Below are 27,828 nucleotides of genomic sequence, written 5' to 3'. Positions count from 1 at the left end.
GCAAGGCCCCTGCATCATTTCTTGGAGACCCTTGCTGTGAGAACAAAGGGAAGAAGCTCTGACTGAAGCCCAGGTCTGGGTTGGACAGTAAAAGAGTCTCGGAGCAGCAAAAACCCTGCTCAGCATTTTCTGGAATGCTCAAGGTCACTGTTGAGGCTTGGGCTCTGGGAAATACAGATCTCCCTGTTCCCTCCCTGGTTAAACATTCCCCTGCTGTGGCCCCATCTCCTGAGGAGTTTCACCAGAGCTCAGCACACCCACCCAGATGCTGGTACCACGTGTCCTGAGAGGTTCAGCATTACTTTTGTTATTTGGTTTGTATTTAACTAGAAGAGAAAAATAGAAAATAGGTGCATTGACCCTATCCTCCATCCCACCTCTACTGCCAATAGCCAGATGGCCTTGGGTGCAAGAATTCTCAGGACCTATCAAGCCAGCCTCACAAGGAAGAATAGCTTGTTCCCAATTTCCTCCTCACTAGCACAAACTCCTTAACTTCTTTGGGAGGTAAGAGCGACCCAGTTAACCCACTTCAGAAGACTTCAGACCTCAGCCCCTTCCAGGTTTCCTATCACATCCATGCACTGCGGTGTGCTATTTGGATGGTCTGGGCCTCCTCTGACAATAGTAATGAAACCTGATGATGTGCCTTGGCTCCCTGTGTGGGTGTTGGGTTTGGATCTCATACCTAACCGGTTCTCAGGGGCTAGGTTTCAAATTCAGGGCTTTGCACACGCTGGCAAAGTGTCCTGAGCCACACTGCCAGCAAGTACCATTTCCTTGTTAAAGAGTATTGTCTCACTTTTCTCTGCATTACTCTCTATTGGTAAAAGTGCGCTCAGGAGAGGTTCTGGCAACCTTGGGAGGTAAAGCTACTGTTAGCTGCACCTCTTTGTCACAAACAAGAGCCCCAGGAAAGATCAGCATCCCTAGCCCAGTGTAGTGTCACTTGTCTGTAAGAGCAGCACTCTGAAGGATGAGGCAGGAGTGAGCTATATAGTGAGACCCTGATGGGGAAAGATACAAGAACAAACACCAGCATTGCTATAAATAGCCCACTGCATATCCCTCTGCCTGTTCCCTTCTCTCCCTGTCTGGGTTAGTAAGGTACTGGCTTTTTGTCCTCCAAGTCATGGAAGGACTCTTGAAAGCATACATAGCATAGGTATACAGAGTCATATCTTCAGTTGTGTGATGATGAGTACCTCAGCATAGGGACCGGGATTCATTTATCTTCCAACTTCTAGGTCAATAATCACTGGCTCAGAACCAGTTTCTTGACTGAATGAATTACTGGGTGAATGGATAAATGAACTCCCCATGACCTTGCCTGCCTCATCTCTACCGATCAATAATGGTCTATGCCCCAGTTTCTAAGCCATGCCCTAGACATCGACCAGGTCTTTAAATGTATGAGCATGGTCAATGGAGCAGATGACCTTGCAGGGCAACAGAGGTCAGAGGGGTTTTGCAAACTGGTCCCTGGCATACAGGACACTTCACAGAGTGTACAGGGCATCCCACACACATAAACGTTTGCTCTTCCCAGACTCAGCATGACAACTCAGTGGGTATACAACTGCGCTTGCCCTACAAGAATGAGGAGCTAAGCTCTCATCTCAGACCCATGGAACTGTAAAGTGAAACCATGCATGCCTATAGGTTATAACCTTAGGGCTATGGTGGGTAGGCAGAGTTTAGCTAAATGGGTGAGCACCAGGTTCAGTGAGAGACCCTGTCTCACCAAACAAGGTAGAAGATGACTGACACAGACAGACAGCATCAGCTGACCTCTGGCCTCCACACACATGCTCCTGCACACACTCTGAGTTGTTTGCACAGCCTTGGGTATCTAACCCAATGCCATATTGGTATGTTTGAACCACAATGGGCTAGTATCATAGACTTCTACAACAACAAAATATTCTGTCATAACTCTGGAGGCTAGAAGTCCAAGATCAACAGCCTCGAGGCTGAGTTCTCCCTCTCTGATTTGCAGATAGGATCCCCTCTGGTTATTTTCCCATGGCTCTCTGTCTGAATCTCTGTCTTGACCTCCATTTCTCCTTAGGACATCACTCAGTATGAGACTGGCATGGATTGGATGATACCATTTTAATGGTGAAGACTTATCTCCCATTCAGATGTCCTAGGGGTTAGGGCATATGGATTTGGATGGAGAAGGCAAGTCACCCATGATAACTGTATCACTGAGTTTAACTCTATACCATTTAACTTACCTATACAGCAAGACCCCCTCCTGCACTGTTATAAAACAATGAAAGGAGTTACCACAGAAGAGTCATTGAGAATCTGGACCAATGTCTACCAACATCCTTTGGTCTGGATGAATGACAGAGAATGCACAAGCTCTAAGAACACGAGTCTTCCAATGACTTCAGTGTCCAATCCCTTCTCTTTAACCTCTGAGGTGGGCCTAATGACCAAGGAACCATGTTAATTTCTCCTATTCACCAGGCCCTTGTTATTGCTGGCACAGATTTTGTCTCACTCCTCAGAAGTGGCTTCCAAAGTGCTAGTCCTTCCTTCTGAGATTAGGGGCAGGCAGTTAATGTCCCACTCTACCTTTAACAGTCTCAGAGGGAAAGACCATCAGAAGAATCTGAGGAACCATCTCCCTTCCCAGGGAACTCACTTATCTAATAACCCTACATTTGCAGGCCCTGGTGGAACATGAGGTGGGATTCCTGTCACTTGAATGCTAGATGGGGTCAGCTTAGTTGCTGGGCTCATTGTAATAAAAACAAAAGTGTCACCTATTATGTTTGTTTTTCAGAGCAGAAGTGCTCAGTGTTTAGTGCCTCATTCTTCCTTTGTGGCAAGGGTGACAAAATTGAGCCTTCACTAGCTTGGGTCCTAGGGTGATATCCATCTGCCACCAATGCCCACTCATGCCACCAATTTCTCTTTCTAAGCCATCAAGTGAGGGTTGCCTGTTGACACTTGGCATCAGTCAGGCAGTCCCTCTGAATGAAGACACTCCCTCATCTGCCCATCACCCTCTTCTCAGATGTTTATGACCCTTGGATAGGCTACAGTGAGATGGGCACAGGCCAAAAGTCCAAGTGCTTAGAGCATTAAGATTCACTGACCCAACGAAGCTAGAGAAAAGAGAACTTCAAAGTCAACCTTCACTCATGTGCTCACAGGCACTGGTGGCCTGAGGAGAAAAGCTCATGATGTGTCCAGTGAGGTAATGGCAGGCTAATCTGAATAGCTTTGCTGAACTCACTGTCTCAACCTCTTGGGTTCAGCTTGTCTTCCTTTCACTATTTGGCCTATGTGGAGCTTGGCATCACATCTGCCTTCTCGAGAGCATGAGATCTTCGTGTTCCTGTTGCAGCTTGTTCCAGGGGGCTCCAGGCCTAGTCTCTCCTGAGACTAGGAGTGCGACATCAAGAAAGTTACAAACAGGACTGTTTACTGTGGATTTCTTTCTTGCCATAGTCCTACTTGCCAGAACAGGTCCTGACATCCATGCTGTGGAAAGAGTAAACTGATCATTAGGAATGTCATCTAAGCAAATAGGGAAAGGAGGGGTGGGGTGAAGAGATGAGGGTGTGGTGAGTAGGGGGTGATGTGTGGTGGATGAGGTGGGCTGTGTGTAAGTGGGGTAGGAGGGATAGTCCCAAAGCTATCAGTCACATTTCCTGCAAACAAAATGATTTGATTAGGAAGCTGGGGCAGCTGAATGTTGGAATCAGAGAAAACTTAGATTTGACTTTAATTTGGTGTCATCTGATCCATGTTGAGGCTGGCCACCTCTGTCCTCTACTACTTACTTAGTCTTATGAACTTAAAAATAGGTGTGCTCTTGTTCTTGCCTGCCTGCCTGCCTCTCTCCCTCCCTGCCTTGCTTCCTCTTTCCCTTCTTCTGTCTGTCTCTCTCTCTCTCTTCCCTCCTCCTTCTTTGTCTTCTTATTTTTGGAGACAATGTCTTATGCAGCCCTGCCTTGAACTCACTGTGTAACCAAGGACAACTTTGCCTCTGAAGCTCTTGCCTTCTGCTCCCAAGTGCTGGGGCTACAGCCTACGTCACCATGCTTCTTCCTGCAGTACTGTAAGAGCTTGAGTCCAAGGCCTGCTACATGCTATGTAAGCACTTCACCAACTGAGCTACATCCTCAGCCCAAATAGATATGTGTTAAATTGTCAAAGACACAGAACATATGAAGATGTTTTCCCTTGTTTTAAAAATGTTTTTCATTGTTTGGCTGATATACCAGTACTTTACTTGCAAGATACATAACAACAAGAAATTACTCATAATGTACTCATACACAAAGTCACTTTCTAATGGTGTTTTTACTTTCTGTGTTTATAGATGTAGAGTCCAGTTCCATAGAGCAAGCACAATACTCTGTGCTCAGCATGTTATTTCCTCTTCCGGACACACGGCAGAACAGAGCCAGGAGGTCACAGGAGCGCTGGCCAGCACACTTGACTTGGAGTTCTATGTACCACTTCTCAGCCTGAGTGTAAAAAAACCTGGAAAATTCTCTCTCTCTCTCTCTCTCTCTCTCTCTCTCTCTCTCTCTCTCTCTCTCTCTCTCTGTGTGTGTGTGTGTGTGTGTGTGTATGTGTGTGTGTGTGTGTGTGTGTGTGTGTGTATGGTATAAAACTCTTACCTACACTCACTATATTGTTGAAAGTATTAAAACTAAGCAATCACGTGTTATATATTCTGGTTTCTCCTAAGATTACATAAATCTTTCGATTCTTCATTTTATCTTTCTATTCCCCTGATCAATTTGCATCAATTTCTCCAATTGTGTAAAACATTTAAAAGAGAAATGTCTGCAAACCGGAGAAACAGTCCACGGGAATCAATCTCTGAAGAGTAGAATTGGGACTCATGCTACGATTTTGAGTCTCAAGGGCTATAATGTATAAAAATAGCTTATTAGAACATTTCAAATTGCCAAAAGCTCATTTCAACCAACTGTTATCTTACCAGGATTTTAAAAATTCATCCTCAGCTTACCAGGACTCATGCAACAGTATAGTGGCAGCCATGTTCCAGGAAGGAAAGGGGAGATAAGGTGATGGGGTTGGCTCTTCAAAAGGAGCACTAACTGTCTATTTGGGAAGAACAAGAAAGGAAGACCACCAGAGGAGGACCACAAGAGGCAGATCTGAGAGATTCCTTAGGGCTGGGCATGAACTCAAGACCTAAGCATACATAATTCAGGAACCATGGACGGGGAGCAGAGATCTGACCTGGACTGAAAATGTGGGATGATTGAGGAAGGCCACTGTTGGGAACCTTGGCAACCTGGCTTCCCTCAAAGCTAACAATGAGCACTTCTTACTCACCATGCCCTCCCTGTTCAGCAGGAATGAGACACCCACAAAGCCCATGAGGGGAAAGAAGGGAGCAGAGGCTCCCGGGCTAACTCGGGAAAGATTTATGAGGTAAATTATAGGTTATCACAGAAAAGGCCACGCCTTGTCTGGAATAAGGAGAACTGGAAACGTTTATCTAGACACCATTCTAACAAACGTTTCTAGACACCATTCTAAACAAAGACCCTTAGAGTAATGGGCTTTGATGGGTCTAGATTTCCCTCAGTGTTGCTAGGACACTATAACATCTGGTCCTTAGATGCTATGAAGAATATTCACAACCACCCATGATGGTTCATCTTGACTCTCGACTTGATTTAGAATCACTGTGTTAAAAACAAAACAACAATAATAAAAAAACAACTTCTGGGTATGTCTATGAGTGGGCCCCCTAGGTGAGGTCCACGTGGGAAGACTCTCTGTAAGTGTATATTGTGATTCCAGACTGAACAAATAGAATGGGGAAAACAAGCTGGGTGTGAACATCTTTATCTGCTTCCTATGTATGGAAGTGTGTGGTGACTTGAATAAGAATGACTCTTGTAGGCCCATAGACTTGAATGTTTAGTTACCAGGGAGTGGAACTTCTTGAAAGGAATAGGAGCTGTGACCTTGTTAGAGGAAATGCGTCACTGGGGGTGGGTTTTGAGGTTTCATAAGCTCAAGCCAGGCCCAGTGTCTTTCTCTTCCTGCTGCCTGCAGATTAGATGTAGAATCTCAGATGCTTCTCCAGAACCATGTCTGCCTGCATGCTGCCATGCCTTGGACCACGATAATAATGGACTAAATCTTTAGAACTGTGAACGAGTTCCAATTGAATGCTCTCTTTTATAAAAGTGGTCATAGTCATGGTGTCTCTTCACAGCAATAGAACACTGACTAAGACAACGTGTGAGCAGTCACCTGAATATCCTTGAACCACCTATTTCTGCCATGATGGATAGTACTCCCATAACTGTTGAGCAAACGTAAAACCTTCCTTTCTGAGTTGTTTTTTTTTCTCTTTTTTCTTTTTTTTTTTCAGAGCTGGGGATCAAACCCAGAGCCTTGCGCTTGCTAGGCAAGGTCTCTACCACTGAGCTAAATCCCCAACCCCCTTTGAGTTGTTTTTAAGCAGGTATTTTGTCACAGCAACAGGGCAAATAACCAATCCTGCTGCTGAGATGAATTCAACAACACAACACAGGCCACCAAGGTTCTGGCAAGGGCACCTGGAATATCTGCCATTCGGAATCTGTCTTAGTTAGGGTTCTGTTGTTCTGAAAGCACACCATGACCAAGGCAAACATTTAATTGGGGCTTGTTTACAGTTTTAGATGGAAAGTCCATTATCATCATAGCAGGAAGCATGGTAGCATGCAGACAGAAATGTTGCTGGAGGATCTGGGAGGTCTACATCTTGATCTGTATTCAGGGGAGACTGGAGACTGTCTTTCTCTGGTCAGACTTGAATATGAATGTGTGAATCTCATCCATATTCACCCTTTCAGACATCACAGGTGGGTAGAGTCCTGCATGCTTCACAAAAGTCAACTCATAAAATATAGCCTTTAAAAAAATCTGTTCTTCATGAAAGAATTTTACTCTTCTTATTAAACCTGACTTTAACAAATTTCTTAGGGCTTCTGAGGGTAGATAGGTCTCAGTTTATCTTTCATTACTTAGCTTTGCCCATGTATGCTTTGTACTTGGGGAAAATGACGGTGAGCAAACAGGCAGTGAGCATCATTGGATGGGCTGGTAGGCAGACCAAAACCTCTTCTTGGTGTGTCTTGGTTTCTGGGCCCAGCCTGAAATTCTTCTCCCAGTGGCTGTGGTCTCAGCACTCCCTGACCTGCTGCCTTGTGTTTCTGAAACCTCTATGGATCTCCAAACTTGCTCTGCTCATATTGACAGATGAAGAGAAAAAGGTCCAGAGAAACACAGTGTAAATGAGAAGAGGATTCAAGCGTGTCTTTCATGTCTTAGCCTGTTGTCCCACCAGAATGGAGGGATATAGAAACTGCTTTAGTCCCAGATCCTTTAGAGCAGTGGCTCTCAACCTTCCTAATGCTAAAACCCTTTAATATAGTTACTCATGTTGTGCTGACCTTCCTAACCATAAAATTATTTTGGTTGGCACTTCCTAACTATAATTTTGTTGCTGTTATGTATCATAATGTAAACGTCTATGTAACCTATGGTCTTAGGTAAGCACTGTCTAAGGGTCATTCAAGCCCCAAAGGAGTTGTAACCCATGGCTTGAGAAACACTGCTTTAGAGGGAACCTAGCTAAGAGGTGTTATCATCAAGAAATCAAACAACGAATGCAGGCAAGGATGAGGGTGGCCCTTACACACTGCTGGCATGAGTATAAATTAGTGTAATCACTATGGAAATCAGAAAAAATACCGTGACTCAGTTCTATCACTCTTAAGTACATACCCAGAGGATTCTAAGTCAATACACCAAAAGATGCATGCCCACCCATGCTTGTTCCTGCATCATTTACTATAGCCTACATAGAGAACCAGCCTAGATGCCCATGACGAGCAGGTACATTGGAATCCTGTATGTCTTCCAATGAAGTTTATTCTGCAGTGAAATCTTGACACTTGCAGGAAAACGAGCAGAACTATACATCATTGCATTAAGAAAGATAAATGAATATCCCATGTTTTGTTTCATGCATGGATGCTAGAAACAAAAAAAGTCATGAAAGCAGATGGGTAGATAATTGGAAATTGAGACAGGGAGCAGCTGGAGGAGAGAAGGGAGCTAGGGGAGAGAAACCAAAATATGTGATAGACACATATGCGAATGTTATCATGAAGCCCTCTCTTTTGTGTAAGAAATATATACTAAACAAAGCTAAGAAGTATGTATGCTGCCTATTAGGACCTATGAAAGAGTAGTTCAAAGGGAAGGAAATGCAAGTGGGTAGAGTAACTCCTCTAAGGAGTATTTACCTGCCTAAAACTCCACCCAATTTTTCTAAAAGGCAAGCTTCCTCTACTGACCTGTTTATTTCTTGGAGAAAACCTAACACTAGTCACTCCATGTTCCTTAATATGTCCTTGATGGCAACCAACATTGTAGAGTATGATCTTCCTATGCATGTAGTCTTAAGATGACATTTAGCATGCTCAAGCTTTCACATGTAAAGAGAAATAGAAGCCAAAAGATTTGCAATGCACACATATTTGAGTCTGTGGATGCTCCAGTATGCCCATGTTAGAAGATGCAATTAGAAGTCAGGTTCCTAACACACAAATCAGAACTGCCCTGAATCCATTATAAACATATAAACCTGGGTGTACGTGCATGACTCAGTTCTTGAATGGCATCTCCCTGAGTCATGTGGCCTTCCAAAACAGTGGAGCATGAGCTTTGCTTCATCTCCTGTGTTTCCTTCTTGGAAATCCCAGGCACTCTTAGTACCGTATTGTTATGACTTGTGGGTCCCCCAAAGTTTATGTGTTGGAATTCTGTGGTCAATGCATCAGTGTTGATCTGTGGGAAATTTAACGTGATTAAGATCATGAAAGCTCTGACTCCACGAATAGGTTGATGTCATTATCACGAGTGAATGACTCATTGCTTTGATCATGTGGTGTCCTCCAACATGTTCTGATGCTTTGACAAGTCCTTCAACCAGTTTTCCAACTTTGGTTTCCAGAATGGTGAGGTATGTATTTTGAGATATGTACTATGAGATATCTTTTCTTTATAATTTAGCCACCCTGAGATATTCTCCTATCACCCCACAAAGCACAGAACCATGTGCAAAATCCCCTCTGAGTTTCTCTAAATTAGGTCGCTGGCTCAGAGCACCATAAGAAAAATGAATTTTCTCACATGAAGATAGGTGGCAAACGTGGTACATTGTTGTAATAGTAAGCGAAGAATGTAGGCAGGGATAGGGTACACATCTGAGAGACCCACATTTTTTCATGTAACTCACAGCAGAGAATGGCATGCCCAGGAAGACTGGAGGTAAACAGTAAGAGGAAATGTAACTCCTAACACAGTATAGTTACTATGTGTGTGGCAGTCTCCTATGTTTCTCATATCCTCTAACCCACTGATTCCTTACAAGGACTTTGGGGGGGGGGTTAGTATTACTCCCATTTCACCGATGAGGAAACTGAGGTATACTGAGGTAACAGGGTGTTGTTGAACTCATGCACACAGAAGATGTTCACCTCACTATACTAGATGCTCCAATACCCACTGTCTGCAGGGCTGTGCTTGGCACTGGAGTATAGAAACCATTCACGAGCAGGGTTCATAGTGGCTGGAGCTCATGTTTATTGATCACTTATCATGCACCAGATTCTGAACTGGATACCAAAACAAATGACACTTCCAAATTTCAGTTCAGTTCACTTCCTTCTGAATGTACTGTCCATTAGGAGGGACCACTACTAATCACTTGGGTATGGGATGTTAGCTCTTGAGTCCCATCTTAGCCCCTGGGAAGGGCAACCCTTTCAACTCAGGCCCCTGTTTCTTATCTTTATGCTCTGACCTCACTATTGACTGACTTTCTCCCCAGGCCATCCTTCTATGCAGAGACCGCATCTGGATTAGTGCTGGCTCCTCCTTCCCATCAGGTCTCCATTTGGTGGTCTTTCAATACCTCAGATAATACTTTTGGGACTTCCCACCACCCCTTCTCATTCCATTCCCTTCTAGCACGTATGGTATCTAATGCCAATTTGTTTATGGTGTCATCATCTGTCCCGTGGATATGTTCTGCAACACACTCTGTATTGCCAACATAGGTCTCTCAGTAGCTGGTATTCAATGTGAATGATGACTAGATGACCAAGGAATGAATGTGTCCCCCATCCCAAGCTTGGAAGACTTGCTTTGCTGCCCTTTCTTGAGCAGGAGGAGGTATTCATCTGTTTGTTCTTGCCACTTTCACTGAGACCCTGAGTGGCCCCATTTCTTAGGGTGGTTCCCTTACCCTGTGGCTTCCAGCCCATACAAGTGGTGGAGTACACCTTTCCTAGGAGTGAGGTTGGAGTACTCAAGTATTAGGCAGTTCTGCAACCAGGCTGAGAAGCCTTTGGAAGAAGATTCCTGGACCCTGACTCTTTACAGAAGTGTGAAATCAGCCTGAGGTAACACTACTGGTTCCTTGTCTGAACCATGGGACTGAACCCCAGGTCTCGTGGAAGGCAGGAGAGGCAGTGACACTCAGCTTTCCAGAAGAGTGCTGGCCAACAAGATAACCTGCTAAGCCCCCTGGTGCCAAGGCTGGGCTTCTTAGCAACTGTTATTTCTCTAGTCAAGACTCTGGGTTTGCCTTATCTGACCAGAGAGAAATGGAGAGACAGGGGAGATGATGTGGACAGAAAACTGAACGTTCATATCATGTGTCAGTTGTGACACTTCTAGAGATACCCAGGCCACCCATAGCCAGTTTAAGTTGAACCATTGAGTAATGGGATGCCCTAAAATACGAACCCCTTGTGATTTCTCTCTCAATATTAGACCATTTGCTGGGCCATTCAGTTCCAATAAGATACTCAGAATAGAGAGCACCTTTCTGTCTTCTCAAAGCTTCTGGAAACCTGTAGTGAGTGCCCCTCCCCATTCCTCCTAAGACTCATGCACCCATCAATCAAAGATCCTCCCTGCTTTCACCTTACTTCATAAAACCACTCCCCACTTCTTCTCTGTCTGAAAAGACTCCCTCTATGAGTGGGAGAGCACTGTGACTATACACTGCTCTAAATGGTTTTGTGTTGTGTTTAAACTGGGGCAGAAATGTTTGCATACTTATCCATGCATGTGCAAAAATATTTACTGAGTGGTGTGATGATCCAAACTGTATTTCATGCACAAAAGATTCAGTAGTGACAAAAACAAACATGGCCTGACCTCCTGGATACCCAGATTCACAGGGAAATCAAGCTACCCAGAAGCCAGCAAGAACAGATGCATGACCAACCATTCATGGATGCTGGGAGCCATGATGAATAAATACCAAACTTTTGATAGGAAGATGGGAGGGAGAGATGTCTTTCAACAGAGGTGACACTGCTGAGAGTTGATACCAAAAATGATTGTTGCCCCCACAGTTACCATCTTTGCCACTTGTGTCAAGTTGAGGAGGTGGGTATCTAAGTTCCCCATATAGTGATATATGAGGATAAAGCATGGGTCTTACCCATGTCTAAAGTTGCTTTCTACTCAGCACAAAGATCCTGTTCACTAGTTTTCAAATAGTATCAATAATAATAGCAATAGCAACTCCACTTACCTAACTCTTAAAGGCTATCAGACAGCGGGGCATTCCTTGCAACAGAGTAGTAGCTCATGAAGTTTCACAACCACTTCCTATGGTAGAATTTTTAAATCCGTGTTGTAGAAATAAGATGGCCTTACTTGTTTTTCTAATAGAAAACCAATGTTATATATCCAAAGAAAGTATTCTGCCTCAGGGGAAACATACAGAAGTATTTAATATTAATATGCCTAGGAAGCTGCTGAAGTAAAGATAAAAGAATTATTTGGAAAGATGGACAAAAAAGCTGCAGTCACCTATAAGCATACTAAGACAAATTTATGCAAACCAGTTACTCTACTGCCGAGACTAAGACAGATTTATGCTGGCCACAGGCACATCAGTGCCAGAAGACTGTAAATCTACAATACATTACCTCAGGAAAAGAAAGTGTGAATCAAAGATTTATACCCAGCTAAACTGACCTTAATTAATCATAGTTAGGTTTAAATAGGTACAGTGGTCTCATGAGTTAGTCCTTTAGGGAACTACTGGTAGATAACTTCATTTCATGCAGTCAGCATATCACTGAGGAGTATGGACACATGTTTAACCATGGGCATGGACTACACTAAACTGGTAAAATGAGACTGAAATCAGTAGTTGAACTGACAGTGCTAGATACAAATATGACAAGAAAAACCTGGGATGGGAATTCTGCTGGTAGCTTCTTTATCCAAAAGTTGAGAATCTAAGAGTTACTGTTTAATGCTGACCAACCAAATAATGATTTCAGAATATTTAATTAAAGGCAGTGGCTTGAGATAGATACTATCTTCAGATAAAATCTGTAGTAAAAAGAGGCACATGTTAGTTACATCTTGACATCTAGGAGTGAACAAAGAAGACTGAAGTATAAATATGAAGATGATTATTATGCTAAAGATACCAAATTTGCAATCTAGATGTGATGGTGCACACCCATAACCACAACATTTAAGAGTTAGTGGCAGAGTGACCAGGAATTCAAGGCCACAGAGAATTACATAGTGAAATTTGATGATACCTGGGACCTTATCTCTAAAAGCAAAATAATAATAACAATAAATAATTTTCAATTCACATAAGAACTACATGTACCATGTTAAAACAGACCACTTTATATGATTTTTACTCTTTTTTTTTTTTTTGATCTTTTTTTCGGAGCTGGGGACCGAAGATTTTTACTCTTAAAATAGGACATTGCATATAATTATAAGACAAATCAACACAAAATGCTATTTTTTGATCTTGTCTATTAATGAGAGAAATCCTCAAATTTAGTTAGAAAGAAAAAGCTTATCTCTGCAGCGCACTACCTTTGAGCTATCTAAAATAAAGCATATTAAAATATTAAAGGAGATAGCATGAAGACAAAAAGAGAGAGAGAAAATGACTGGAATCTTGCTATGGGGTGAAAGAGTATTGAATGGGGCAAAGTTGGAAACACATAATGCTAAAATACTGTAATTCATAAGTGAAGTGAAACAGCCATGAATATTGTCTAAGCAGAACAGTAGTACTGTTATTAAACTGAAACTTATTAACTGAAAGGAGAAAGAGATAAAACTGCATTTGTTATTAAGAGATTTTTAATTCAGTTTCATTGACCTAGTACCTGGTTAAAAATTATCATAAAATAAGCTTAAAATGTAACTGAAAATCTGTATTTTAACATAGATTTTTAAATGCTGCATCTGAAAAACAGAAATGCTTTATGCTGAAATGGAATATACTATACCAGAAATAAAACCTTAATGAATATGAAAATAATATGAACCATCTTCTGGCCACAGTTAATTGAAACTCGGAATTAATAATATGGCCCAAGAATTGGGAATGTGACTCTATTGGTAGAGATGCATCTTACCAAAAGTTTGATTCTCCAGCACTGCATAAATCTGCAACCCTAGCACTTGGGAAGTAGAGACACGAGGGTCAGAAGTTCAAGGTTCCCCTCAGCTACATAGTAAACTTAAGCCAGCTTGGAATATCTGAAAAATCTATCTCAAAATAATAAGGATAAGGTTGTTGCTGCTGCTGCTGTTGTTGATGATGATGATAATGATTATGATTATGATGATAAAAACATCAAAACCAAAAGGCACTTTCAGTTGCCTTAGTGTATCTTCTATTGCTATAAGAGAATACTTGAGTCTGGGTTAAAGAAAAGAGGCTAATTTTGATTTATGGTCTGAATGTGGAGAATCTGAACATGCTAGCATTCACTTGGCTTCTCGTGAGGGGAGGAGGCACGTGCATAGAGAGAAGAGGAAACAACTCATTCCTATGACAGATAACTCATTCCTTTAAAAATGGCTCAGCCCACTCCTCCCACTAGGACAGGCCTCTTAGCATTACCACATTGAGGAATTAAGTCTCAACATGACTTTTCTGGAAACAAGCCACGTCTAAAACAGGGAACTTAGAAACTCTACCAGGCCGTCTGTTTGAAACAACTCTGTGTAAAAGGCAAAGCCAAGTCCACACAGCAGAATATCCAGAGAAAAGCACATTGGAGTGTGTGGGTGGAGATGAACAGTACTCAGAGAAGGGCCTCACAGATGAGAGACACAGAAATTGAAGACAAAAATTAGGCAGAGGAAGTCAAGTTAGAGCAGTGGTTCTCAGCCTTCCTAATGCTGTGATCCTTTAACACAGCTCCTTACAATGCGGTGACCCACAACCATAAAATTATTATTGGGGCTACTTCATACCTATAATTTTGCTACTGTTGTGAATACTAATGTAAATATCTGATATGTAGGAAATCTAATATTTGACTACTGTAAAAGGGTTGTTTGATCCTAAAGGGGTTGAGATTCACAGGTTGAGAAATGCTAAATTAAAAAAAGAACAGCTAAATGCAGAACAATAATGAACTAACCTGAGTGTAAAAGCAGAAATCAAGAGAGGGAAACCCAAATATACTTACTCAAAACAAGAAAATACATAACTGCAATCTAATTTGCATGAGAAAAGCAAGAAGAAAAGTTAAATAAATAGAACATAAATAGTGGGATTTTTTTGTTTGCTTATTTGTTTTTAAAAGAATAAATGAAAAGAACTTGGAGAGACATTGTTCAATGGTCAAATACATTTAACCATGACTTGACTACCTATAGGGACCTCCGAGGTGTCCTTAGCATTGTCCCACATCCAGATGAATTGACTCACCCACTGGAATGAACAAGAAACCAAGGAAGTGCCTGGAGATCAGACAGTAGCAAATTATTCTTGAAATTAAGCAAGTACAACCAGACTACAGGAATCAACCTTGAGGCGGGACTGAGTTTATTCAATAGGTAAAGTTAAAAAAAGTAGATGGTGGAGGACACGGATTTAGGAAAATGTGTGATTAACAAGCTTGCACTGTATCGCCAGTAATTTCAATTGTCTAGACTATTTGGACTCTAGTTTGAGGGAAAAAAGGAGTGAAAATCTATAAATATTCAGATTACAACTGGAGAAATGTTGACATTGACTAATTATCTGATCATAACAAATACACCAATGCATTTGATGTTGTAGCTATGTTTGAAAGGAAGACTTGCCAATGTGCCAGATGATGTTTGTAAGTTGGGTGCTCAGAGACTGACATAGGGAGAGAATGAGTTCATGGCTAGCACAAAAAGGACAACATGTGTGTGTTGCGGGTGGGGTAGGAGACAGCAATCTTGGGTGTCAGGCCTTGGGTGTTATCCCCCTTTTCTTGGGGACAGGGTTGGTCTGAAACTGGTTGAGTAAGCACAGTTGGTGAGCTAGCAAGCCTCATGGATTCACTTACTCCTGCCTCCATGGCTTCCTCTGTGGGTTCTGATGAGCAAACTCAGGTCCTTATGTATACCACGCAAATACCTGACTGATCGAGCCACCTCCCCACCCAGAATTCCTAATTTTTAATGATTAATACTGAGAAGTCTACAGACCAAATAATGTGGTACATAAGGTTTGTTTTAAATGTAAACCAGATTTAGGAAGGATGGTTGGAAGTAGACTAAGAAGAAAGTTAACTGGGATGGGGTATAGTTCAGTGGTAGAATACATACCTGACTTCTATAAGGCTTTTGGTTTGATGGAGGTGGGGGATATGATAACACAGGGTGGGGAGATAAGAGATATGGCAGGGATGGAAAAGGGGGTCTCAAACTCTTGTGGCAGATACTCCAGAATGTGTTTCAGTTTGCTGAGGCATGACAAAAGTTGGCATCTCCACTGAACTGGCAGTTGTTTCGTGGGCCTTAATGGGTAGTTGTATGTACGCACCTCTCTAGTACAGGTTACACCACTTCGCTTTCGCTCACCGACACGTCCAGCAACTTTGAAGTCAATTCCTGTATTCCATTTCCTCAAAATGAAAGCCCTAACAGGATTTGTTTTTTACGGACTGACTGATCAAATAGATATAGTAGATAATAGCACACAAGATTAGCAGCTATAAAATGCTAACATGTCTAGGAATTAATTGTACAGGAAATAAAATTTCCTATGGAGGAAACTGTACGACACGGCCACAATACACAATGGTAGACATGAACCAATAACAACATGAAACCTGACCTCGGTCAGGTAGACTCAGTCGCACAACATCAGCAGATTCTGTGAATGTTGTATTTTAAATTTAGTGTCACCTCAACAAGAACTCCAAGCTTTTGTTTTGTTTTTTTGTTTGTTTGTTTGTTTTGGTTTTTTTGGAAGCAGCTAGATGATTTTCATAATAAACTGTAGGGAGGCCAGAGGAATACTTGCCAAGTATACTGGAAACCCTGAGATCCCCTTCCCTACAAAAAGCCAGGCACAGTGGCCCATACCTGCAATGCTAGCACATTAGAGGTGGGAGACAGAGGGTCTGACGTTCAGGCCATCCTTATTTACATAGTGAGTCCAAGACTTCTAAAGAAAGAATAATGACAGGCGTTTAAGTGTATCAAGAAATTTATGTTTAATTAAGTTGTCATGACATTGATACAGAAATCATCCAACATAACAAACCAGAGAGTGCAAAGAGAGTTAAGCACATTCCTTAGTGTAAAAATGAAGGTGGCCCCTTAGGCCAACAGGGAAAAGACAAAGGGACAGAGAAGATCATGGGGGAGGACTGGAGCACTGGCTCAGTGGTTGACCTTGCAGAGGACCTGGGTTTGATTCCCAACATCCATAGGGCAGCTCATAACCATTTGTCATTCCAGCTCCAAAGTTTGTCACACAGTCTTCTGGTTTCTGTAGGTATCAGGCACATGGTGCACAGATGTACATGCAGCAAACACTCATAAACTTAACATAAAGATAAGTGAATCTTAGGGAAAAGATAACGAGGGGGCAAGATAACAAGCTAGCTATGTACAAGTAGATAAAGCAAAGGAAACAGGAAGCATGAAATCCTGCTGAAGGATGTGCTTGTCTATTTCCCATAGCATACCTGGACTGGCTTACTTTATACAGCCAAAAGGCTGGGTGTGATGAGGTCACGTGGTAGAAGGGGGAGCATACATAAGAGGGAAAGGCCAGTTCGTGAAGCAGCAGAGCATTCTCTTCAGGTCGCACAGCCCCAGTGACCTAAGGACCTCCTGGGAGGCTCCTTCCACATTGCTCCAAAATGGGCTTCTGAGAGGAAACATGTAAATCATTTTCCAACCCTAGTAGTTTCCAATCCAATATTCATAAAACAGTCACTTGATAAATTTTACTATTAAAAAAATCCTTTAGGGGCTGGGGATTTAGCTCAGTGGTAGAGCGCTTACCTAGGAAGCGCAAGGCCCTGGGTTCAGTCCCCAGCTCCGAAAAAAAAAAAAAAAAAAAAAAATCCTTTAATGTCTTACACAGCAAAACAAAATACAGCAGCAAACCAAGAGCTATTACCAAATCATAGTTAAACAAACTGGAGAAAGTTGTTCACAGTTCATATTTTATACTAATATTTTAATTTTCCTAATATGCAAAGAGCTTATGGTAATAAACAGGAAAAAAAGAAGTAACTCAAAAAAAGAGTGGCTGAGGACATGAGTTGAGCATTTGTAAATCAAAGCCAGGCATGGTAGCACAGGCTATTAATCCTAGTACTTAGAAGGTCACTGCAGGAGGCTCAGAGGTTCTAAGCCAGTCTGAACAACATAAAAAAGAGAGATGTAGAAATCAAGCGAGTTTTTAATATATAAAAGGTATCTATAACTTGATACAAGATATTTAATAGCCAAGTTAAAATAAGAGTGAGATGTTATTTTTTTACTCAGAAGATTAATTAAAAATACATTGATGGTGTATTTTCATGGTAAAATTGGATAGGTATTGGTCAAGTGCTGGTGAAAATGTAAATTAGGATGAGCTGTTCGGCAAGCACTGGTCTGATTGGATGCTTTCTATAACCTGCAATGGTTTTTTGACCCAATAACCCTGTTCAAAACCAATAAAGAGGCCACATGAATGGTCCAATGGGTAGATGCTTGGGGATATTAATTAAAATTCTCAGCATCTGTATCAAGAAGGCAGGCATGGCTGTGCCTGCCTAGAGTCCCAGCAGAGTTTCCTGAGCAGCTACCCTAGCCAGAACAGTGAGTTTCCAATTCAGTGGGAGATCCCCTTTCAAGGCAGTTAGCCAGCCATAGAGGAAGACATCAGACAGCTGGCTCTGGCCTGCTCCCGAGCAGGTATCACCACCAACTGCTAACCCAGAAAAGACCACATTTCCAGAAAACCGAACAAAACAAATTGGACTGTCTTGTCATCAGTCAGGACCATTAGCATTGGCAAAGTTGCAAGTGTGTGCATCCCCTTAGAACCCTCAGAGCCACCTGCTCACCTTGCTTACAGTATTGTTTGCAGAAAAAGGCTGGACACATGTGATGTCTGTCGAGAGGTGAAATGATTCCAGCACATCCATTCAGGGGAATATATTCCAATAGCCCAATGACTGAAGCCATTCTCAGCATGAACAGGAAGAACTCTGGGGTGTTGTTTACAGGAAATAAAGGATGTGGGTCTGAGGAATAATATGCTAACCATGTCTTAATAGAGGTGGGCAAGCTGTATATTCATGAGTTTTAACACTCAGGTAAGGAATGTGCAAAACTAATGACAGTGGCTACTATAGTGGGCGAGGGGAACTCAATGGAAGGCAAGAATAAGAATATGAAGACTAATGATAATAAGACACTTTGTTTGTATCTTTATGATAATTATTCTTGTTATAGTACTATTAATACTTTGAGACAGGATGTACCTCAGGCTGACTAGAACTTGCTATATAGCCTAGGCTGGCCTTGGCCTCTGATCTTCCTGTCTTAGCCTCCCTCATGATGGGATGACAAACTTACCCCGTTCCCTCTGCCTTCCTGTATACCGTTGTGCATTGTCTGTTTGGCAGATTATTAAAATATTCCCTATCCAAATGAATGTGGGAATGTGGGCAGCTTTAGTACACGAGCAGTGGGAAGAATAACCAGGACAAAATCAGAGGGAGAGCTGGCCCTCTGCTCTGAAGGTGAGCCTGCTCAGACCCTCAAAGTTTCCTTCCCCTTGTCTGGGGCCAGTGGACAAATGCAGGTCCCAACACTCCTGCTCTATTGCTCTAATAAGCAACCCAGTGGCCAGGAAGCCTGAGTCAGCAGCAGCCCTGCCCCTGCATGTAGAAACGGCTAGCAAAAAGTGATGCCGTGATGAACGTGCTTCTGGCCTGGGACGACTGTCTGCCACAAAACACAGGCTTCTCTAGCCTTAGCAGGAACCACCCACCCATCTGTGGTGAAAGCCAAAGTCTTGTCCCAGAGCCACAGCCAGGAATCCCAGGAGACTGCCTGGCTAGCTCAGCAAGAGCAGAGGGGGGGAAAAAAAGAACATGTGTGCACCTAGACTGAACCCACGACTATGACTATTTGGCTCCCATGCCATTTGGGAGCCATGCGACTTCCCCCAGAAGACTTCAGGATATCAAGTTGCACTTTACAGAAACAACTCCAAAATAACAGTGGTTTAAACTATATGGAAATTACTTCTTTCCTGTGTTTCATATGCCCAGAGGAGCTGCCCATGGTGGCTGTGGTGCCTCCTCATATCAAGGCAATAGATTCCCTCTCTGCTGTCTTCTGTTGTATAGATTTGCTACCTAAAGTCACTTCGTGGTCTGTTACGGCCATGAAGACCCCAGCCATTGCATCCTAACTTCACCAGAATTAAACAGGAAGTAGATTAATAGACTCACTCTTTTTCTTTAAGTATATTTCCTAGAAGCCTTCCACCACTTCTGATTAATTAGTCACAACATATTTACGTGTAAGGGCACCAGGAGGCATCTTCATTTTAAGTGTGAATGAGCTTAAAAGTCAAGTGTCTCCAGGGACAGAAGAATGAGTGAAGTTGGTGACTTTTTCCTAAGTGATAGGGATCCCAAAAACAAAGGCTTGTGCTAGGAATTCATCTGCTCATTTCTACTAATATACTCATTATTCTTAAAACAAATCTACATGAAGGGCTGACCTGTACTCCTCTGAGTTTTCTGCCTGGAATCCAAAGTGACCAACTTCTGCCCTGAATGAGCATTGGCTTTGTCACTTTGGTGGTCCACAACTTCAGGAAGCCTGGTTCTGGCCATCACAGCTTGGGGACTTTGTCACAGACATGGTCACTAGAAGGATCCTCAGCTAGACTCTATCAGGATGTGACTGAGGCCTAAGGAAAGGGAGGAGGTTCTATCCATTCCTCCTCTGAGAGATAACAGTCATTGAATAATTGTTCCTCAGAGTTTCTGGGGAAGTGGCTACCAGGCTTGGGTGGAAAGGAACCTTGTCTTTTAGGCATCCTGTCTGCTTTTATGCTGCAGGGGAGCAGAGGGGAAGGTGACTGACCTCCTTGATCATGGAAAAAGATACCAAGATACCAATTTGAGCATCAGAATATAGGAATTTGGGATACTCAGACATGGGGGCTTTAGGGGGAACTCTGAGGGGCACCACCAGTCCCAGAAACCAACAACTCCTGATAGCCTTTGCTCTGACTACTTACTGTCTTAGGGTTGTGATTGCTATAATGAAACATCAGGACTAAAATCAACCAGGGGAGAAATGTGTTTATTGCATCTTGCAGTTTATAGTCCGTCCTCCAGGGAAGTCAGGTCAGGAACTTAAGGAAGGTGGATACCTGGAGTCAGGAACTGATGCAGAAACCATGGAGGAGGCTGCTTACTGACTATCTGTCCATGGCTTACTCAGTCGGCTTCCTTCTAGTACTCAGGACCACTAGTTCAGGAGTACTACTATCCACAGTGTGCTAGGACCTCCCACATCAATCCCCAAGCAAGAAAACATACCATAGGCTTTCCCATCAGACAGTTTGGTGGAAGTATTTTCTTAGTTGGGGTTTCTTGTATGAAAACCAATTCTAGCTTGTGTCCCGTTGACATAAAATCGAGCCAGCAAACGGACCCTTCTCCAGGTCCAGGGTCACAGACCTCCGTGAATCTGTCACCCTCTGGAGGAACTCTCTGTGACAGGCAATACATATACTTTGGGGGTTACAACATGGGGTGAAATCTGGGTTCTCTCTTCTGTTAGCTATGATAGAAGCTGAAATGTGTCCATTAAAGTCATATAATGAAGGCTAATTTCCAGGACCTCAGAATGTGACTGTTTAGGGCTGTTTCAAAAGTAAATCCAGTTAAAATGAGGTTAATGGGGTGAGCTAATCCAATAGGATTGGGGTACATAAAGGATGGGATTTGGATATTGTTGGGTACAGAGCAAAGACTGTTTGAAGATACAAGAAGAGAAGACTATCCTTAACCCTTGGGAGGTGCCAGCACTGTTCAATGAATCCTTAAGCTTGCACTCTAGCCTTAATAACGGCAGGAAATACATTCTGAGGATTACACCACTACTGTAAATACTTAGTCACCATTGCCCTAGGAGCTGACAAGCAGCGTGACACTTTCCTTGTGTACAATCAGAGCTCTAACAATATTACCCTTCTCAGACTGTTCTGAGACTCCGGGTATGGAAGGTTCTTGGTGCAATGTCTATCCTCTGTAGGCTATAGCTGGAATTTTGGCTGTTTTGTGGATTCTTCTTCCTTCTACCCTTATTCCACTCTTTCAACCCCCTAACACTTGATAGGAGAGAAAAAAAAGAGGGGAAAGAGGGTTACTTTATCATTAGGCTACTTTCTGCTGGTTAGGGGTATCTAGTTCCCTGGGGGCGAGGTTGATCCTAGCTCTCAGGATATAGAAGTTGTTGTTGTTGTTGTTGTTGTTGTTGTTCTCCTCCTCCTCCTTCTTTTCTTCTTCCTCTTTTTCTTGTTTCTTCTTTGCATATATCAATTTAACAAACCTCAACAAGACAGCGACCGACCAGCAGCACACGTATCAGGGCTCTAGCATTTATATATCCTCTGAAAAATACGGGGAGTTCCAAATGTCACACAGTCGCAGAAACTCTGCTGCTGGCAAAATCATGGCCCTGCTAGAGCATGAGGCCAATGATAGTTTGCTGCTGTGGATGATCCGAAGCAGGCCCGTATCACAGGCCTGGGATTTAACAAAAACCTAGTCTTAAAATGTCAGTATTTTCAAAGAAACCAAAAATCCTCACTACAGAGGGTACACACTATAATTATGACAACTGATAGCACCCAGCTTGGTATCCTGACCCACTCAAGGCCCACCCTTCAGTCTCTTTCTCTGGTATTCAGCAGGATAGAATACTTTGCCCATAGTAGTGGACCCCATTAGAGAATTATCTTGTTTGACTGAATGAAAGATGAGTGAATGAGAGCTGTTTTGGTGTTCAATAGAAGAGATCAGGCTAAAATGGCTGCATAGCAGAGTAAACTGTATGTCTATGTGTATATTCATGTATGCCTGGATGCCTGTGTGTTTGTGTGTATGTGTGTGTGTGCGCGCGCACACACGTGTGCATGTATGTGGATGTGCATGTAGAGGCCAGAGGACAGGTATTGTTCTTCAGATACCATGCACCTTGTTTGTTAAGGCAAAGTCTCTTTTTTATTTGCCTGGGACTCATCAAGTCAGTGAGTCCCAGGGATCTGCCTGTTTCCAACTTCTCAGTGCTAGGATTACAAGCATCGGCAACCACGCTCCTACAAGCACTTTACTGACTGAACTAGCTACCGAGGTCCTTAAACTACAAATGTTTAAAACCAGAACTAACTAAACTGTTAGTTGATGCTTGTGTGGGAAATGACAGGTTTCTTTTGAGGATGGGGGCAGGGATGCTAACTCACCCGCCCAGCAGGCAGCCAAACCAGACGTGCCTGGCTTCAGGCCAGAGGTTATAGGCATGTCAAGCTGTGCAGACTGTGTGTGGAACGAGGCCGACGAGGGGGACGTGAGGGAACACATAGGCAAGCCAGTGCAAGGTACTGGCCCTGCCCAAGAAGCTGGTAGCTAGCTACCCAAAGAGCTCAGCTGCCAAGGCTCTCAGAGCTCGCACCCAGAGAGGCAGATGTGTTGTCTTTAAAGTTGGGACCATAACCCACTGAGGCTGAGTATTGTTTAGCCAGAGATCTATGTCTAAACCAGGTGACCTTCTGACCTTTCAGAGTCAGCCTACCTACCAGGATCCGGCTCCCCTCAGGGCCTAGGCTCTACTTAGAGCTGTTTTTCACACTATTCTTTAGGGAGTGCTCTCTAAAGGGCTTTTCCTGCACTTATCTGTTACAGGATTCACAGGATCCTAATTAAAGACCCATGTGGTAAATTATTCCAGTTACCTTCCCTACCATTTCCAGTCACTGGTGAGAAAAACCTTAGGACAGAAAGGTCTTTCCACTGCAAATCCCAACATGGGTTTCTTGCTCTGTATAGAGTATCAATTTTCCACCTAAACCCTCCCTCCTTCGTTTCTGGTCATTGATCATTCAGCGCCCTGATTTATAACTACAAAGCCAGCTGTGGAATTCTGCTCAGCTCTGTATTGCTCTGCTCTCTGCTTCTTGCCACGAGTCTGCTAAGAGGTTCATCTGGAAATTGTGGAAGAGGATTGGGTCCAAAGCTGGGGGGTTCCTAGAGAAGATAGAGTTTTGCAATGAAATGTAGGAGGCCGTGGGCAGCCGTTTCAAGCCAACATTTACTAAGTCTCTATGGGATGCAGCCTGATTGATACAGTCTGCTGCCATGATAAAATATCCCAGCAACAAACAACTTAGAGGAAAAAGAGTTTACTTTAACTCACTGTTCCAGGTCACAGCTCCCACTTCTGTATCACTGTGAGAAGTCACAGCTGCAGAAGGCTGAGGCAGCGTTTCATAACAGCCACAGTCAAGAGCAGAGAGAAATGAACACAGGTGTGTTGCTTGCTTGTTTGCTTATGCTCAGCTCAATTTCCCCACCTTTCTAGGGTTTAGGACCGTCTGTCTAGGGAATGAGGCCTCCTATAGTGGACTGGGTCCTCCTACATCACATTAATGAACTCAGTTAAGATACCTCCTTCTAGATGTGCCCACAAGTCAACACAATATAAACAATCCCTCGCTGAGACTTTTCTCAGGTGACTCTAGGCTGGTGACTCAAGTTGACAGAGCTAACAAGCATGCTGGTTGAGGATATAGGGACACTCTTCTGACCAGGAGGCTTTTCTCTAAGAGCCTCCCTTGTGCACAGCAGACCTTTTAACAGAAAATGAATCGTCCATGCACTGTTGTCCCTGAAAGCCTTCAGAGACACCTGGACACTGTCTCCACCCATGATAATGTCCTGTGGAAGGAAGGAACGATCTCTGAGAACACAGTGGTCTAGACCTCCTACTCCAGGAAATGATTTACACATACTTTCTTCCCCCGTGTAACTTTTACCCAGCCTTTTCTTCTTTAGGCTTCTTTCTCAACTTAACCTGTTGGAAATAAAACAACCCCTGAAAACAGGAGCTGCCTTTTACTTTGATCTAATGGGATAAAGTATTTTGTTTTGATCCGCCTCCCCATCCCGAAGAGCTTACTAAGGAATTGCTCTCGGTCAGTCTAGATAGAATTCTCTAGGCCCTTGAATCAGTAAATTAGTAGAACTTTTCTTTGATGATAGCAGTGTATTTTGCCTAGTTCAGCAGCTAATGATGACCTGGTTATATGACCCCTCTTTTCATTTTATCTGAGGTAAGCACGTGGCAGTTGGCTGTTGCATGAGGCAACTCATGTCTAGCCATGGAGAACAATACTCTCTCCTGGCCCCAAGACCCTATTCTGTAACACATTCATCCTCAAGTCTCCCCTGTCTGTGTGGACCTCATGTATTGGTGGTTGTCTTATGCAGGGGGCAGGGCACTGTTACCGGTGTGGGGGATGGGGAACTTGGGCCTCCAAGCCTGATGTTTAAGAAACATCTGCTATGGTGTGTCTGGCTCATATCCATGGAAACCTATGCCAAGGCTTTGGTCTTGAATACAATGTCTGAAGAGGACCCTAGTGGGAGGTGCTTAGTTATGGTAGCTTCCTCTCCCAAGGACCCAGAATTACTCTCAAGTCCTGACTATGGAATGGAGAAGTACTTCAGCTACTTAGAGCATCCAAAAGGCTTGTACCATCTCAAAACAGAACGTTAAGAATGAATCATTGGCGTTTGTATGAAGGAGTAGATTCTTGCTCTGTGGGACTAGACTGATCACCTCTGGATCAGATTGGATTATTTTGGAGGGGTTGGGGTTAAAACAGGGTCCCTGACTATGTATCAGGCTGCCTGGAAACTTTTGTTATTCAATCTGCCTCACATTATAATGATGGAATTACCAGTGTAAACTGTACCCAGGTGCAGAGAAGACTGTTTGAAAGCAGGATGCACTCTTCTTTGTCTGTGTACCCACAGACTGAGGCAGCACCAGTCTCTGCACAGATGTAGGCCCTGTTCATGGACACCTCCCACCTCCCCACCCCACCCCACCCCCGCCACACACATCACCCCCAAAGCCTCCAGAATTCTGAGCCAAGATAATCTTTTTGCTTTGTAAATTACCCAGTCTCCAGAATTTCATTATACTACCACCACCATCAACAACAAAAGACCAATCAAATAACCTCCATTTCTTTGTTCCCTTGAAGTCTGTGTGGATGTATGCCCATGGTTTGCTGACGCAGTGACAAGTTCCCTCTGAGTCACAAGAGGAGTGCTCCAGCTCTCCTACTAATGTTAAGAGCCCAGGACTATGCAGCATGGAAGAGAGAATCCAAGGGTCCTCAGGGATGCTTCCTGGAGGGTCTCAGGAGACAAGGAGAGGGGACTAGGGACATAGCAATCCTCTTCTTTGCTGTGGAAGGGAGAAGAAATGACCTAGCTGTTAATAGCACCTGGGGAACTGCCCCATCCCAGAAAAGGGTGGGTCTGTTTCCACTTTCCTTTTCCTTCCTTCTCTTCTGGTATTCTTGGCACAAATCTTTCATGCCTCTGGTTTTACTGAAACAAAAGTCATCACGGGCTGTGTCTTGGTTGGGGTTCTGTAACTCTAATCTTTGGGTGGAGGTCTCTTCTCAAAGACTCTACTAAAAATACAATGAACTCCACTGTTGAACATGGCAGTGTGTTCTCATCCCTCAGAGATCTGTTATTGGCCCTGACTGAAGGACACAGGAAACACCAAGAAAAGGCATTCACAGAAAAAGATGAGGGGAGGAGAGGCTGTAAGTGCCTGAGGGCCAGGAAGCATGCTGTGGGATTGTGTGTCCTAACAGTTTCAGAAGCTACACTCAAAAAGCCTCACCAACGTGACTGCCTAAACAAAAGCTGACACAGCACAGCAGACTTGCTCAATGGGAGAAAACCCACGAGGCTTCAACCCTACCCAAAGAACTACAGGCAACTAAGAAATACCAAGACTAGGAGAAACACTCTTCCCCAGGGAAGCGCATAGCAATTCTTATCCAATACTAAATGACTATCTCTGACAACACATATAATACAAGGAATATTATTTGAGGCTATCTTTGAGAATATATATATATATATATATATATATTCACATACATACACATATGACAAGAATTAATAATAAAAAAGAGAGGCCATGAATTTGAAAGAGAGCAAGGAGGGATGTATTGGAGTGCTTGGAGAGAGGAAAGGGAAGGAAGAAATGAAGTCATTATATTATAATCTCCAAAACAGAAGCAAAAGTAAATAAATAAGTGAAAGGAGAAGGGTCCTCTAGGGCCTATGGCAGCAGTTCCAGCCTGGTAACCCCCTAGTCATATCCATTACAGTGGTGGTTGGTGACACATTTTGCACCATTTTTTTCTTTTGATATGTCCATTGCAAAGACAATAAAACTGAAGTCTAATATGTTAACAGTATGGTCAGGGGCTCCTAGGCTTCAGCCCCAGTACTCCTTTAGGAACTTCAGGTGTTACAGCCAGACTGGGAACTCATAAAGTCATTTAGTACGAAGGGACAGGTTGAAAGCACTGACTTACTGCGGAAGTGAGGTATTCTGGGGATGTTGTGCCCAGTCTTCCACTGGAAAAGCACCAAGGGGGATGGCCCAAAGCCTGATTCATCCAGCTGACATAAATTTGGACAGCAAGTCAGTTCTACTTCCCAAATAGCCAGACTACCACCGAGCACACACACCTCTATTCTATTAATAAGCAGCTCAAAGAAGCTTGCCAGGGTTACTCACCTGGTGATTAAGCCTGTATCAGTCCTTCAGAATCCAGGCCCACAGCTGCCTGGGGGCCAGGGTGGAGGTAGGAACAGTCTGAGTTCTGGTACGACCGGATTTAGTCATAAGACCTTTCACCTGAGGCCAGGTGTACTCTCTGTGGGTGTCAGGTTCCTCCGGTGGCAGAAAGAGTACTGGCTTCAAAGCACGTCCCCACCCACCAGCACTACCTACAAGAATGTGCTCAGAGGTCACCTGCACATGGAAGTTGAGGATTTGATAGCAGAGTATGGGGTTGGGGGATCATATAACAGGTTGGGCGGTGGCTTGCAGACTGCCTAGCTTCTAATTCCAGCTTTACTTGCTACTTGCTATCTGGGACTTACTAAGCAAATGACTTTCTTCCCCTCAGCCCTGGTATTTCCATTTATAAAGTAGGGATGATTAAACAAACAAACAAATAAACAAAAGGAAATTTGCTTCTTGGAAAAGTGTAAAGATTACAATGGCGACATGCAGATGGTTTATAGCTTCCTAGGTACTGTGTGTTATTAAGTTATTTTTATACCAGAGAACTTTTGGTGGTCCAAGACTTATACTGTCTGCAACTTAGCTTTGCTA

General features: G+C 43.2%; 1 long non-coding RNA gene across 3 annotated transcripts; it reads right to left on the bottom strand.

The window, feature by feature from the left end:
* Positions 1–20,660: 20,660 nt before the first annotated feature.
* Positions 20,661–27,429, bottom strand: LOC148004825 (uncharacterized). 3 transcript variants are annotated; one of them, XR_015625633.1, is made up of 3 exons: positions 27,226–27,403; positions 25,634–25,863; positions 20,661–22,000 (listed from the first exon to the last, which is right to left on the bottom strand). It is a non-coding gene; the product is annotated as an uncharacterized LOC148004825 (long non-coding RNA). The 3 variants fall into 3 exon arrangements; XR_015625634.1 differs by lacking the exon at positions 20,661–22,000 and adding an exon at positions 24,159–24,323 and having other exon boundaries at positions 27,226–27,429; XR_015625632.1 differs by lacking the exon at positions 20,661–22,000 and having other exon boundaries at positions 25,620–25,863; positions 27,226–27,331.
* Between the last annotated feature and the right edge of the window lie 399 nt (positions 27,430–27,828).

Source organism: Rattus norvegicus, chromosome 7, assembly GCF_021556685.1.
Source record: "Rattus norvegicus strain SHRSP/BbbUtx chromosome 7, alternate assembly SHRSP_T2T, whole genome shotgun sequence".
NCBI classification, from domain to species: Eukaryota; Metazoa; Chordata; class Mammalia; order Rodentia; family Muridae; genus Rattus; species Rattus norvegicus.
Note: the sequence above shows the minus strand (reverse complement) of the source record. Positions and strands in the feature narration are given on the sequence as shown.